This window comes from Pinus tabuliformis, chromosome 7 (assembly GCF_031772625.1).
Source record: "Pinus tabuliformis cultivar Carrire ecotype Pingquan chromosome 7, CPIR1, whole genome shotgun sequence".
Classification (NCBI taxonomy): domain Eukaryota; kingdom Viridiplantae; phylum Streptophyta; class Pinopsida; order Pinales; family Pinaceae; genus Pinus; species Pinus tabuliformis.
This window is the reverse complement of record NC_142293.1, coordinates 25,044,339-25,059,211: the sequence shown is the minus strand read 5'-3', so window position 1 is coordinate 25,059,211 and position 14,873 is coordinate 25,044,339.

Below are 14,873 nucleotides of genomic sequence, written 5' to 3'. Positions count from 1 at the left end.
CCATATGCCTCTGTCACATAACCTCTATGTATTTCTCCATCCTTCCAGCATACATGCAAAGCTTTGCCTTTATACAGAGTTGTTGATGAAAACAAAGCATGATTATCTGCCAAAGAAAACATAACAACGAACTAAAATATGCAATATCTAATTCTTTGAGAGAGCCTTCGAATAACCTGTTATCACCCTAAAATATTTGTCTCTAAGCTTTGGTAAGTTGCCTTGTTTCTAATCATAGTCTTATAAGTTTTGAGTCAGCTCATCACAATTAGTGTCATTCTCATTTACAAACCCTTCTTCTAGTCATGGTGTTAAAGGGTCTCTAGGTCATTTCATGCTTTAAGGGTTAGGTCATAAGGTTAGAAGTCTTTTAAGATCATATCTCTTTTCCAAATAATGTTTGACAGCCTCATTCCATGTTTTAGAAGTCTTACCAGGTGTTTATAAGTCATATCTCACATCATTTTGGAGAAATTTTGAAAGTAGCTACGAAATCACTGAACTAGGAGTTTTCGTAGCGCGCTACGAAACCCCTGTAGCACCCTGTTTTAGCAGAAAAACTGTTTTTACTAGTTAAGTTCCAAAAGCTTTCCTGAGCAGCCGAGAACTTAATTTTGCAAATTGAAAGAGGCTTTTCTTCCTAACATGCTGCACTACGTAAACCTCTTTCATTTTCTTCAATTCCATTCTGAGGTGGGAGAAATTTATGGTTAAACTTGCGCTACGAAACTGCTGAAAGTCAAAGCTTTGTCTTCTGGTTTTAGCAGTCGTTTTCAAGATCCGTTTCGGGTTACAAGAAGATGTATTTTGGAATTATGAGGGAGGTTTCTCTTCATAAATTCTCCACATACAATAACCTATCTCACTTTATTCATAAGTGTTTTCCGTTGGGAGATATTAAGCTTTCATTGAGACCCTACTTTCAGAAAACGGATTTTTCCTGTTTGCCACGTGTTTTACAAGGACAGTTTCTGGACAGCTGGAGAAATTTTTTAAGAAACCAGGCGAGGTTTTTGTTCTGTACAAGATGGGCTACAAAAACCTCCTTCAGTTTCGTAAAATGTTTCATGGATGAAGAGATTAAGGCTCTGTCCCACGTGCCAATTTTCAGGGATCCTAAACCTAAAAACAAGGAAAGATGTTCCCTAATTTCTAGGGTTTGTCTTCAGCAGTCAGATGACCACGTGAGAGGCTTCATCAAATTCGACTTCTTGAGGTTGCAAGTTGTCAAATAATGCTTTAAATGCTTAGATAAGTTTGTTGAATCATGATAAGGAGTTACACTCCTAGTTGTATTAGGTCTCTAGGACTGTTAGTTAGGTGTCATTTGCATTTAATAATTAGTTTTATGTATCCATAGGTGTCATAGTAGGATGAATTCGAATTCCCCTCATGTTGGAGGAGGAATCTCAGTTATGTAAAGAGCTCTATATATAGAAGAAGATCTATTGTACAAAGGGTTGGAAATTTTATGCAAAAGCTTGTATTTGGCCTATTGGTATGGATGTATAATCACTCAGAATTCACTGAATGTGCTCTGATGTGAGACTCATTTTCAGTAATACATGCTTGACTTTACTTCTCAGGATTCATGAAGGATTTTTTATGTTCAGAATGTGTGATTTTGTCCTTTTCTTGATTCTTACAGTGGTATGGATGTATAATCACTCAGAATTCACTGAATGTGCTCTGACTTCCTGTATACATTTATAAACTGTGTGGTCCCATATGAGTTTATGTTCTGAATGTTTAAATGTTGAATGCCCTGACTTCCATGTAAGGTTGAGTTAATTGTTATATTGAGGTGTTGTTGACTCCATAAGCCCAATGGATAGTTTTGTTTAATGTGTTTCCACCATTCATATTTTTCACAGTTGTTCTACAAGAGTTAGCCATCTTATCTTTAATCAAAATCATTAACCCATAAAGAGAGAGCCCTCTCAGGTTGAGGAGGCTAAGCCTCAGCCTAAAGTTGGTTTGAAATAGTTACACTTAGAGTCAACCTGACCAGCAGCCTATCAGGATCTGATTTTGAGATAACATTTTGGTGCATTTGCCGGGAGCCTGAAGTCTATTCATTCCCAAAATTAAGAGGTTGAACTTCTGAAGGTAGCAGGAGCTCAAACATCTTTTTGAGGCTGCAAAACTACCTTGGCAACTCCACACATTGAATAAGAAATTGGAAGGTGACTCCACTGCTAGAAGATCAGTAGCTTGATGAAGTTTCAAGATGAGTTCCACTGCAAGAATGAATGCCAGGTATGCTCCTATGAATCGGTCTCATATCCCTGGTTTTCCAAATCCTATGCCAAAGGTTGATTGGTTAGAGGATCTTCCGATATTCAAAGATGAAAAGAAAGACAATGCTGCTCTTCATTTGGTTAGGTTTCATATGCATGTACGCAGTCTTAAGGTTCATTTCCCTGAAGATTGTCTCATGAGGATGTTTAAGACCACTTTAGAAGGAAAAGCATGGTCTTGGTATAAAAGTTTGGAAAATGGTTCATTATATTCTCTTGCTGATTTCCATGATGTGTTCTATGACATGTATAAAGAGTGCCATCCCTCCTTATTGCTGGTCAAAGATTGTTGTAAACATTCTACGAGTTTTATTCAATATTTGGAGGATTTTTATGATGATGATGAATTTATGGATAAAGAAATTTTAGAGGCTCTTCATAACAATGCATTTCAACACCAAGAAGAAAGTATAACATCTCATGAAACGCAGCATGAAGAGCAACATGGATTTACTTGTGAAAACCATGTTTCATCCTTTGATATGAATGAAGAGATGCAGCAGTATTCTCAGTCTTCGAATCATAATGAAGATAAAAATGATTACACACAACAAGAAGAAATATTGGAAGAAAATTTTTATAACCCTCAGGTAGAGGAAAAGGTTGATCATTTATGTAATTCCTTGCAGCAGCTTACATCAAAGAATGATCACAATAGTGAGGAAAATTACATTGTCTATGGGCATCATGCAGAAAGGCAGTTGGATAGCACATCAAAGGGGTCTTGTGTGGTTGAGGATAAGTTGTTTGAAGATATAGAATTTTATGAGAATCATCAAACTAACCATGTGTTTTTTGACCCTATAGCTGACTACATGGAAAAGATTTACTGTTCAAGCTTCCAATTATATGTTCATCTTGAAGAACAGTTACACCTCATGCTTCCTTGGTTATTTCAGTATCTGGTTTATTTATGCTTCAAGCATAGTAAGGAGATCCAAGTTTCAGATCAGATTGATGATTGGCTTCATTGGAAGTTTCATGTTCCTTGAGCTACAATTGGAGAATGCAGCTGATAGGGTAGGTAGGAATGTGCAAATAAGCTCAGGGTAGGTTGACTGAGCATCTATTTCAGTAGGTGCAGTTTGAATTTTTCGTTCAGAAAACATAAAGGCTTGAGGAGAAAATTGGGCAGAGGTTCAGAGTTTTATTCTAGAGGATTGATAGCAGCACTGGAGCTACAAGTTCTTAGTATACCACAAGGGCACACTATCCCTAGTGGAGCCACTGTTATAACCCTAAAATCTTTGTCTCTAAGCTTTGGTAAGTTGCCTTGTTTCTAATCATAGTCTTATAAGTTTTGAGTCAGCTCATCACAATTAGTGTCATTCTCATTTACAAACCCTTCTTCTAGTCATGGTGTTAAAGGGTCTCTAGGTCATTTCATGCTTTAAGGGTTAGGTCATACGGTTAGAAGTCTTTTAAGATCATATCTCTTTTCCAAATAATGTTTGACAGCCTCATTCCATGTTTTAGAAGTCTTACCAGGTGTTTATAAGTCATATCTCACATCACTTTGGAGAAATTTTGAAAGTAGCTACGAAATCACTGAACTAGGAGTTTTCGTAGCGCGCTACGAAACCCCTGTAGCACCCTGTTTTAGCAGAAAAACTGTTTTTACTAGTTAACTTCCAAAAGCGTTCCTGAGCAGCCGAGAACTTAATTTTGCAAACTGAAAGAGGCTTTTCTTCCTAACATGCTGCAATACATAAACCTCTTTCAGTTTCTGCAATTCCATTCTGAGGTGGGAGAAATTTATGGTTAAACTTGCGCTACGAAGCTGCTGAAAGTCAAAGCTTTGTCTTCTGGTTTTAGCAGTCTTTTTCAAGATCCGTTTCTGGTTACAAGAAGATGTATTTTGGAATTCTGAGGGAGGTTTCTCTTCATAAACTCTCTAGATACAATAACCTATCTCACTTTATTCATAAATGTTTTCAGTTGGGAGATACTAAGCTTTCATTGAGACCCTACTTTCAGAAAACGGATTTTTCTTGTTTGCCACATGTTTTTCAAGGACAGTTTCTGGATAGCTGGAGAAATTTTTTAAAAAACCAGGAGAGGTTTTGGTTCTGGACAACATGGGCTACAAAAACCTCCTTCAGTTTTGTAAAAAGTGTCATGGATGAAGAGATAAAGGCTCTGTCCCACGTGCCAATTTTCAGGGATCCTAAACCTAAAAACAAGGAAACATGTTCCCTAATTTCTAGGGTTTGTCTTCAGCAGTCAGATGACCACGTGGGAGGCTTCATCAAATTCGACTTCTTGAGGTTGCAAGTTGTCAAATAATGCTTTAAATACTTAGATAAGGTTGTTGAATCATGATAAGGAGTTACACTCCTAGTTGTATTAGGTCTCTAGGACTGCTAGTTAGGTGTCATTTGCATTTAATAATTAGTTTTATGTATCCATAGGTGTCATAGTAGGATGAATTCGAATTCCCCTCATGCTGGAGGAGGAATCTCAGTTATGTAAAGAACTCTATATATAGAAGAAGATCTATTGTACAAAGGGTTGGAAATTTTATGCAAAAGCTTGTATTTGGCCTATTGGTATGGATGTATAATCACTCAGAATTCACTGAATGTTCTCTGATGTGAGACTCATTTTCAGTAATACATGCTTGACTTTACTTCTCAGGATTCATGAAGGATTTTTTATGTTCAGAATATGTGATTTTGTCCTTTTCTTAATTCTTACAGTGGTATGGATGTATAATCACTCAGAATTCACTGAATGTGCTCTGACTTCCTGTATACATTTATAAACTGTGTGGTCCCATATGAGTTTATGTTCTGAATGTTTAAATGCTGAATGCCCTGACTTCCATGTAAGGTTGATTTCATTGTTATATTGAGGTGTTGTTGACTCCATAAGCCCAATGGATAGTTTTGTTTAATGTGTTTCCACCATTCATATTTTTCACAGTTGTTCTACAAGAGTTAGCCATCTTATCTTTAATCAAAATCATTAACCCATCAAGAGAGAGCCCTCTCAGGTTGAGGAGGCTAAGCCTCAGCCTAAAGTCGGTTTGAAATAGTTACACTGAGATAGTCTGATCAACAGCCTATCAGGGTCCTATTTTGGTGATAACATAACCTATGGTTGGATTCATTCTAATCAATGCATGGATGGAGGAACCACTTCCTTGTTTAGAACGAGGTCATTCAGTAAAAGCCGTCCACAACTGAACCATAGCTGTGGCCGAAAATAGGCAAATCCAAATTTGACTGTTAAGTACAAATCTGGATATTTTATATAAATTGGCCTCCAAGAACCCCTAATATCTTCCAAACTGTAAGGACTTTTAGAAAATTGTTTTAGGATTGGTAAATTAGCTATACTAGGACCAAAACCCATGTGCTAGGTTTTCTTACTTCACCTTCAACTGCACGAAAATCGAGGTGGACGTTGGCAGTTTGAAACTTATTGTAGATTTTGGCAAATTTGTGAATTTCCTTCTAGAGACCCACGTGAGTGACTTGGGTGCAATCCAGATTATGGAAAGGTATTAAAACATTATTTTTTATAATAACCTCTCTTAGTTTCTCCATAAGCATACCGAAAGTGTCAAAGCCCCGAATTGGTAATTTCCGTACTCTACTGGCTTGTAAAGAAACTTGGTGATGGAACCATGTGAAAAGGTGAGCTTAGTGAAACCGTCATTAGAAAATCATGGCATAATCATATTTAATCATAGAAAATATAATAAAACTAATTATAATCAACCACGAGGCATAGGATGTGATTTGGCGATAAATGATGGAATTATGACGTGAAATGAGTATACTGGTGTCAGAATTTAGGTTATAAATGGTGGTTTGGTATGATGGAAAAATGGGCATATTTGAGGCCCAACAACCACCCATGCTTGAGAGTTTGCATGTCCTCGTGCAAACAAATCTCTTGCTCTTTGATAGGTGATTGTGGGACAACATTACTTGGATATTTGAAGGCACTGGGTCTTATGGAGCAGCACTTACTTGAATGTTTGGAGGTGTTGGTTCTTAAGGTGCAACACTCTTCATAATTAATGGTCATACTAATTTACTGAGAAATACAAATTGAGGACAAGAAAGGGACGAGTGAAGGAGAGATGAGTGATGGAGATGGTGAATGGGTGATTGATACTCTGTCTTTGTAAGACCAATGTCTATAGGAAGTTTCCTTTATCATTTAATGGCAGTAATGACTTCATCCTAATTTTTTTCATCATGGAGGGAGAAGACATCATAGAGGCTACTTTATCAATGCACCATAAGGTTTTTTCGTTTAAAATTTTCTTGTAATCAGAGTATAGGTGGAGTGAATGGAAGGATAATAAAAGGATGGTGTTTTATGAAAGATGAAATGCATGGAATGAGAAGTGGTGAATCATTAAGTTTCTTTAACCTTCTAATGAATTAGAGAATCATAAGCCAAATTCACCTCAAGTTTTACATTTATCATTGATGCGCCCGGTGCTGCAAGATGAAGTGTAGGAGGGAATGGCTGGAGCTAATCTGACCATTGATCTGATCTACTGAAGAAGAGCTAGAGCTGCAATGGAAGCTAATTTGGATCTACTGAAGGAAGCTGAAGACCTGAAGGATGAATTGAAAAGATGAAGGATGAACTGAAGTTCCCCTTCTCCCCCATGCCTGAGGAGTTGTATGTCCCCAAACAATTGAGGAAAGGTGACTGTTGCTGTAAATGATAATGGAAATGATGATACAAAAATCCAAACTACTGCAAATTTGTGTCGAGATCTCAAAACCATATAGTCTTCAACTGCTACACATCATGTGAAATCCTACTTATGTGAATAAATGGTGTCAATGTTGAACATAAGCAAGAATAATTGGATTACCAACCATTGAGGAAGTCATTAACCAATGCGAGATATCCCACCTTTGATGTCAATGGGAATCAAAGCACTAAGTATATTCTGTTAGGGCCTAAATCTACCTCAGGCTGAGAAAGGAAAAATCTAGGGTAACATCAAACCACGCTTAACCTGGTAGCTAGCCCTACCAGGTCTGGAGAGGGCTCTCTCCTTTCAATATCTAAAGAATATGGTCAATAAGGCTTGAGATGATTGATGTAAAGAATAATTTTAGGCTAGGTATATGCTCAGAGGAGTTTGATTGAGTTTAATTTTGTTTTGCTGGCTCAAATGTGAAAGGCAGTTTTGGGTCCGGGGAATGGACATAGTCTTGCAGATATCTCTATGGGGCGAGGTAGGAAAATGGTTTAGTACTTCAAATTGAGTGAGATGGAGAGATTTTAGACTGGTGAGGAGTTGGAGAGGGCATGAAAGTATCAGGGATCCTCTTCAAACAGCTGGAAACATAAATAACTAAACAAACCCTAGGTAGAGCACTGTAACATCAATGAATTCTACCTTTATCCTTGTTTCATTTAGTTAAGATGAACAGAGAGATGATGACATACATAAACACATGTAAACTTGCAATTACAGGATGAGAAGCAATAACAAATCACGTTTCCACAAGAATCCCACAAAAAGCTACAAACCCTGGTCTATTCCTTTGCCAAACTGCAGAAATGAATATACAATAATGCTCAAAGCATTCACAAGAGTCCAACCTTTTCCAATGAATGAAAAACTACTAGATATAGGAAAAAAAAACTCATGATAGGCTTTAGGGGTCCAATTCATGAGTTTAGGAGCTGTTTCAACAAGATCTAAACTAAGAACTAAAAAGTAGGCAGTGGAACAACTTGCCTTTAAAACCTAGGAAACTGATTCATTCAGTTGCAAACTACCTTTTCATGATGTATCTACCTTCGTGAGTGAAATTTTAGCATAGTTACATCAAAATCCATCAAGTTACATCCAATTACATTATGAGTTTGACTATTAGAGAGAGAAAAGTCAAACGGAAAAAAAAAAAAAAAAAAAAAACTAGGCGAAAAACAGAGTTTTTGGGCAAAAATGACAAATTTTCATCCTGTGTGCCATGCTACTTTGTAGCTGACTTTGAAGGCCTCACCATGCACCAAATTTTCTCCAAGTTGGATTTTTGGAAAGGTATGCCTGTCTACTTTCTAGAACAGGTGGAATTTCTAAATTTGGTGTCCATTTGCCTCTCCAAAAATGAGTTATCCCAACACTGCTTCCTGTGTGGCCAAAAAGGGGCAGAAAGGGCATTTTTGAGGTGTTTTTTACCGTTTTGGAAGCTCAAAACTTGACAAAATTTCTTGGCCATGTGTGAACATTCATATTTTTTCCTGGGGAATCCAAAAATACTGAGTTTTCCTCCAAAGGAAGTCCCTAGCAAAAGTGCGCGCCAGGTGGCGCGACGCACCAAGCAGAAAAACATGTTTTTTGCTCCAAAAATTCAAAATTGACAAAAAGTGTAGCTGAGTGTCCTACATCAAGTGCTATGCTGGGCTAAGGAATCCTCAGCCAATATATGGATCTTGTATTGCTCTTTTCTCTTCCTCAATTCTTTCCTCAACCTGGCCTTCAAAGTCCTAACTCTTGCTTTACAACTTTTGTTTCTTGCCAAATAGTGATAGGCCATGTGCCTCAACATCTTTTTCTCTTTTTTGGCCTTCTCCAGTAACATTTCCAAATGCATGTTTATCCTCTCAAGCCAAGATTCACGATCAGCTTCAATTTCTTGTTCAAGTGGTGTCAACTTGACTTTCCTCCTCTTCGTAGCTTGTCGGTTTTCTCTTATATTTTGGAGCTCCATGATGGTTTATTGATATTTTAACTGTTTGTTTCTTTGCTCCAGATAGTTGATTATCCACTTGGCTATTTCCAGGTTGAAATACAAGTGATGAATGTCTTCTTGCTGCTCCTGAATGATCTCCTTAAGCTTTGAGCTTTGGGAGCCCAAATCAGTGTCGTCATCCTGAATGAGAATGAAATCTGCCTCTTGGCCTTCTGAAGGCCCCTCATCATGCAATGGATGCTTACCCTTGTCTTGTACCTACTTTATTGTTGAAGGAAATGAGACCCCTTCCACCTCGGGTGGCGATAGTACTCATTTTGCTGTTGTAAACAATCTCCTTGTGCTCCTTTGGTAAGTGACAAAAACTGGCACACTGGTGGTTCATGTTTCATGCACCTCTTGCTGATGTGAAGGCTCTCCTGCCTCATGAAAAACTGATGGGGGAACTTGAGGACCTATAAAGACCTCATGTGAAATTAAATCCTCCCATGAAGCATTCAGTAAACCAAGTTGATGTAACACCACAATTTTGACTAGTGCAAAGTGATAGATGTTGTTATACTGCTAATGAGGAGGCTTCCTTTGGACCAATGTGGTCATTTTCTCAATATTTTGACAAATGAAATAAGGGAGGTTCATCATCCTCACCCTAGAAAAATGCATCAACAATCTGATATGATAGGTGAATAGGTGAGAAAATTTGTCTTCACAGCTGAAATATTTGATTATGAGTTTCATAAGGGGAGTATATGTGTCTTGTAGGTACTTAAAAGGGAAGACCCTACTGACATGCCTCTGAAAAGCAGCTTTGATATAAGGCTCATAATGATCTCTGTCCACCAGCTGTCCCTTATTCCACTATTCACCTACATTCAAAATACCGGTTGTTTGAGCTATAGTCTCAGGTGTGAAAGTGAATGTCACACCTGCCAAATTGACCTGGCCATTGTGAAGATGGAGCACAAACAATCTGGAAAGCTCATGGTGGTATTTAACTCTTTCCACCATCTTACAAAATTGATAACAAGATTAATGTTGGAAGCATGTGATAGCAAGAGGGCAAGCCAACAACTCAGTAAGTGTAGTAGGCTCCTCCCAGTTATGTTTTCCACTCTTGTGAGGTCTCTTTGGTGCATGAACTTATTTGGAGGAGTCACTAACTATTTCCTCATTTCTATCATAAGACGAATCTGACTCCATGTTTTCCAATGCTTGATTTTTCTTAGATGAGTATGAAAAGATTTTATAGTGTCAATAGGTATTTGCTGCTAAACAACAAGGATTGATGATAAGGACTATGAAGGGACTGTGAATAGGGGGTTTGGGATGAGTGAAGGTAGGGATTAGGGTTATTAGTTTTAGGGATATGAGGAATAGAAAAGTGTGAATGAAAAGGGAGGGAGAAAATAGGTGAATGAAATGGTAGTGAGGGGATGTGAAAATGGTGAGGGTTGGGATTTAGACAGCAAAAACAGTAATTTGCAAACCCTAGGCAATTTTTTCAACTAACTTTGCAAGGAACTAGGGTTTAGTTTTTTCCCTATTGAATCACCATAAACACTAAAGGAAACTCATACATTTGCCATATAGAGTTGTTGACTTACTTGTGAAATGATGAATTTGCAATTTGGAAGCTTGGAAGAAGATTTGGATGAATTTCGTGGTTTGAAGACTGGTGCACCACGCCCACTCACAGGTGCGTCACACCTCTCTAGTGCATCACTCTAGTTATAAATTTCAATGTAAACTACACTCTGTGTGCGCCGCACAGGCTAGGTGCGCTGCGCCTTGACCCAAGTGCGTCGTGCCTCCAAATTTTCACTGTTTGGATGCAAAATCACTCTTTTGCGTTGAAAAAGAAATTGCACTTGCTCTCTTCTCCTTTGGCATACAAATGAGCTTCTTTGGCAAGAAAAAACTTTATATACCAATGGTTTTGATTTTTCACTTATGAAAACCCACTTTCCTAATGTTTGTCTTTCACTTGATTTTTGAAACTTTGTTTTCGGTAGTTTGTATTACTTTTTGCCTTTGATGGACTAAATGCTTTGAAATTTTGTTTCTTTTGTAGGAGCTGGAGTGTAGAGGCTTGGCAAGGTGACCAAGGTTGCCTCTTGAAATTATTAGATATAGAAAAAATCAAATTACATTAAATTTTTGTACATAAAACATAAAAACTCTGTTTTTCCTCAAAACAAGGTTTTTAGGAAAAATCAATCACTAAACATGTGATTATTGAAATTTTTGTTGTTGAGACTTTATTTGACCTCATCATGTGCCTATTTACCATTTTTTAGCTTTTACAAGACCTTATTGACAAAACCCTAGACCTAATGAGACCTAAAACCCTAAAAATTACTTTTGCAGATTTAAAGACAAAAATGACTGCAAGTGACCTAAATGTATGAAAATGGGCCAGCAGGTGTTATCGGGAAATCTAGTGTCTATTCAGAGCTGCTAGTCCCACTAAGATGGGTAGCTATCATAGAAACAAATAGATTAAAGTCACTTGTTTTTCCTGTTGGGTGTGGAGCCTGATTATCTTTTATATTCAAAGGTATCGCCACATAGGACCCCAGCACGAAATGGGGGCGGCAACGCTGCTCGTAAAATGTTCGCTGCAGGGGGGTCCAGTGGGGGGCGGTTGCGACCTTTGGGAGCCCCCCCCCTGGCGGGGGGTTTCGGGGGTAGCGCCCCCAAAGCTAAAAACAACTATAAAATTGCCTTGTAAAAGTATAGTAATTTCTAGTCAATCTAGGCCGTTCATTAGGCGGATGATCTGACAGTAGAACGTATGTTTAGTTTAGGATTTTTTGCCCTAGAAGGCAGACTCAATGGCCTTGGTTTCAAAATGTTCCATGAATAAATTGGCAATGATGGGAGACAGGGGTGATCCCATGGCCACACCACATGTTTGTTCATATATTTCATCTTTGAAGCTAAAAAAGGTGGATTTTAAGCAGACTTCAACCAATTTAGCTGTCACGACATGGTCAGTTCCTATTTCTTCATCTGGATTATCATCTGGTATTTCTTATGTTGAAACTCAACAAATTGATCCAATGTGTCTTCAAAGGCCAGTCTACCCTTTAAGTACTGGATTACTACCATATGGAGGGAAGTATGCCTTTTCATTGTTCCCTCCTGGAGAACAACCATATGGGAGTTTACAACAAAGTTCAAGTCAAACTGGAATTACATCCAGTGGTTGGGCACCAATACTGCCTCAGCAACCAAGGGTTGTATATTCAATGTAACTAGTCCACCCTGTGTCGAATATTCCCACTATACCTGCTATGGTGACTGCATCGCAAGTACAAGCACTACCTATTGTATGTCAACCCCAAGTTTCTCAGGTTGCAATACAACAGCCTCTTGTCTCAATGACTCAATCACAACCTCAGGTTAGTGCCTCCTTATCTGGAGCGAGTCAGGATCAAACAAGTACTATGACTCCTCATCTTGGTCAATCATCCAGTATTGGGCAACAGCAAATGGTCCAACAACCATGGCTAGTTCAATCTCAACAACCACCATTCCAGTAATCATCTCAAGGACCTGAGCAACAAGTATTTGTAGGTAATGGGCAACCACATTTCCAAAGCGGTTATCAACAACCATATTATAATGCTTATGCCCATCAACCTTATCAAAGTTACCAGCATCAAATACATTATGCTGGTATGCAGAGACCCACTGCTGAGGTGATTCCATCTTATCCTGGGTATGCTTCCCCTAACCTGAATCAACAGTTGCCCTTTTAAAATAGCAACTCTAGAATTACCAAATCTAAACCGGCTGACTAATGATCCAATTGCTTATGCCCCTTGGTGGCTAGCGATTCCGCATAAACTTCCGTCAGATATTCCTAAATTTAATGGAAATCCGGGTGAAGACCTGTCGAATCATGTGATGACATTTCATCTGTGGTGTTCATCAAACACCCTAAACGATGATTCGATTAGGCTTCGCCTTTTTCTGAGAACGTTAACTGGTCTGGTGGCAAAATGGTATATCGAATTACCTAGAGCTTTGTTTGATAACTTCAGTACCCTAGCCACAACCTTTTTAACCCATTTTTAGTTACCCATAAGGTACGAAACGGGAACAGAACTCCTTACCAATTTCAAACAAACGACGGCCACTCACATATCCGATCATATTCATGAGTGACGACGTCGTCGTAGAATGGTAAGAATGTATGTTCCTGATAAGCTTTTAGCTGAATGGTTTATTAAGTCATTATTACCTTCCATTACAGAAGATGTGGCAAAGGGAGGAGTCGTCACTGAAGAGCAAGTTATTGCTCATGCACAATATCTAGACTTGATCTATACTCAGTCTGGCACGCTCTACGATAAAATACCTGATGCTATTAGACCAGAATTTTTTGCTCCTCCCCCTCCTAAATCAAACAAAGACTCTCATGCCGGCGGTGGCGTGATAGGTACGACAAGCATGAAATCGACAAAGGCTACATCTAAGAAAGCCTGTAAGATTTCTGATCAAAATGCAAATGAAGAACTTCTTGCCTCGGAGGTGAATGTCGTGTCGATCGACAAGGGCAAACAACTGAAGCAACCAGGGGGCAAGAAGAAAAAGAAAGGGAGAAAAAAGAAGCAGGATGAGTCATCTCCTGAAAAACCTTCTGCAAACCCTTCTGGGCAAAGGAAACCCCCTGCAGGGTGTCAGATATGCAATGAGGATCATCACACGAGAGATTGTCCACATAAATCTGAAGTTAAGAAACTCTTTAAGAGTTCAAAGACCTCAACAGTATTGACTGATCCGTTTCCAAACCCGAGAACAAAACTAGTTGCTAATCAAAATGCTTCCCGATCCCAAGTGCTTATGTTTTCGGTTTCGAAATAGCAAAATGATGCTTTGATAACGACAAGGAATAAAGATTACAAAAATCCACAACTGTCGAACAACAAGAATAAAGATCAACCTAGTAGTTCGACAACAACTTCGACCGAAGTTGTGCCACCCATCATTCCTAAGCTAACGATAAAGCCGCCAAAGGGAGTAGTACACAAATCGACATTTAATCCTTGTACCAAAGTAGCACAGAATTATAATATAGTAGAGGACTTGGCACAATTTCCGTCCGCTATGTCGACACTTGAGGTACCGCAAAATTGCCCCTCCCAAAAGCAGACTCTATTATCAGTTATAGGTGAGATTGAGCCAACGGATTCCAATCTTGTATCCTTTAATCACAAAGGATATGACCCTCAGTTACCAGCTCAACTATCTTTCCTTATTCAAGTGAAATCCCTCAACAAAACTGTTCATCGAACAATTATTGATGAGGGGGCATCTACATGTATTATGTCGATGAGTTTCTGGAAAAATTTAGGCTCACCACCCTTGTCGAGATCGTCAACGATGTTAAAATCATTTGATGGATGATCATACACTTCATACAGGATTTTAAGTAACTTGCAAGTTGAACTAGGGGGCAAAACAGTAAAAATTGATGTTGAAGTAATCGACGGAAACCTCGATTACAACATCCTACTGGGAAGGCCCTGGATATATGCCATGGCCGCAGTTGTGTCGACCTACTTCAGGAAGATTGCATTTCCCTTCTAAGGAGGAATTACAATCTTCGACCAACAAACATTTCTCCCCAACAGTTCACAAGTTACAGGAAGCATTCCAATGATCCATTGAAGCAATCATTCGCTTCAAAATATTGGAGTAGGCCTCCTAAAAGACCCTGCCTTAATGGGTACTTTTTCCCTACCACCTCCGAGTAATCTGGCGGAAGTGGCCACAGTGGAAACCTGCAACATGAAATCTTCTATATCTAATGGATTTGGAAGATTCCTGAACATTTTGTCAGCATGGATCATTGCGATTTTAGAAATATTGTAGCAATCAA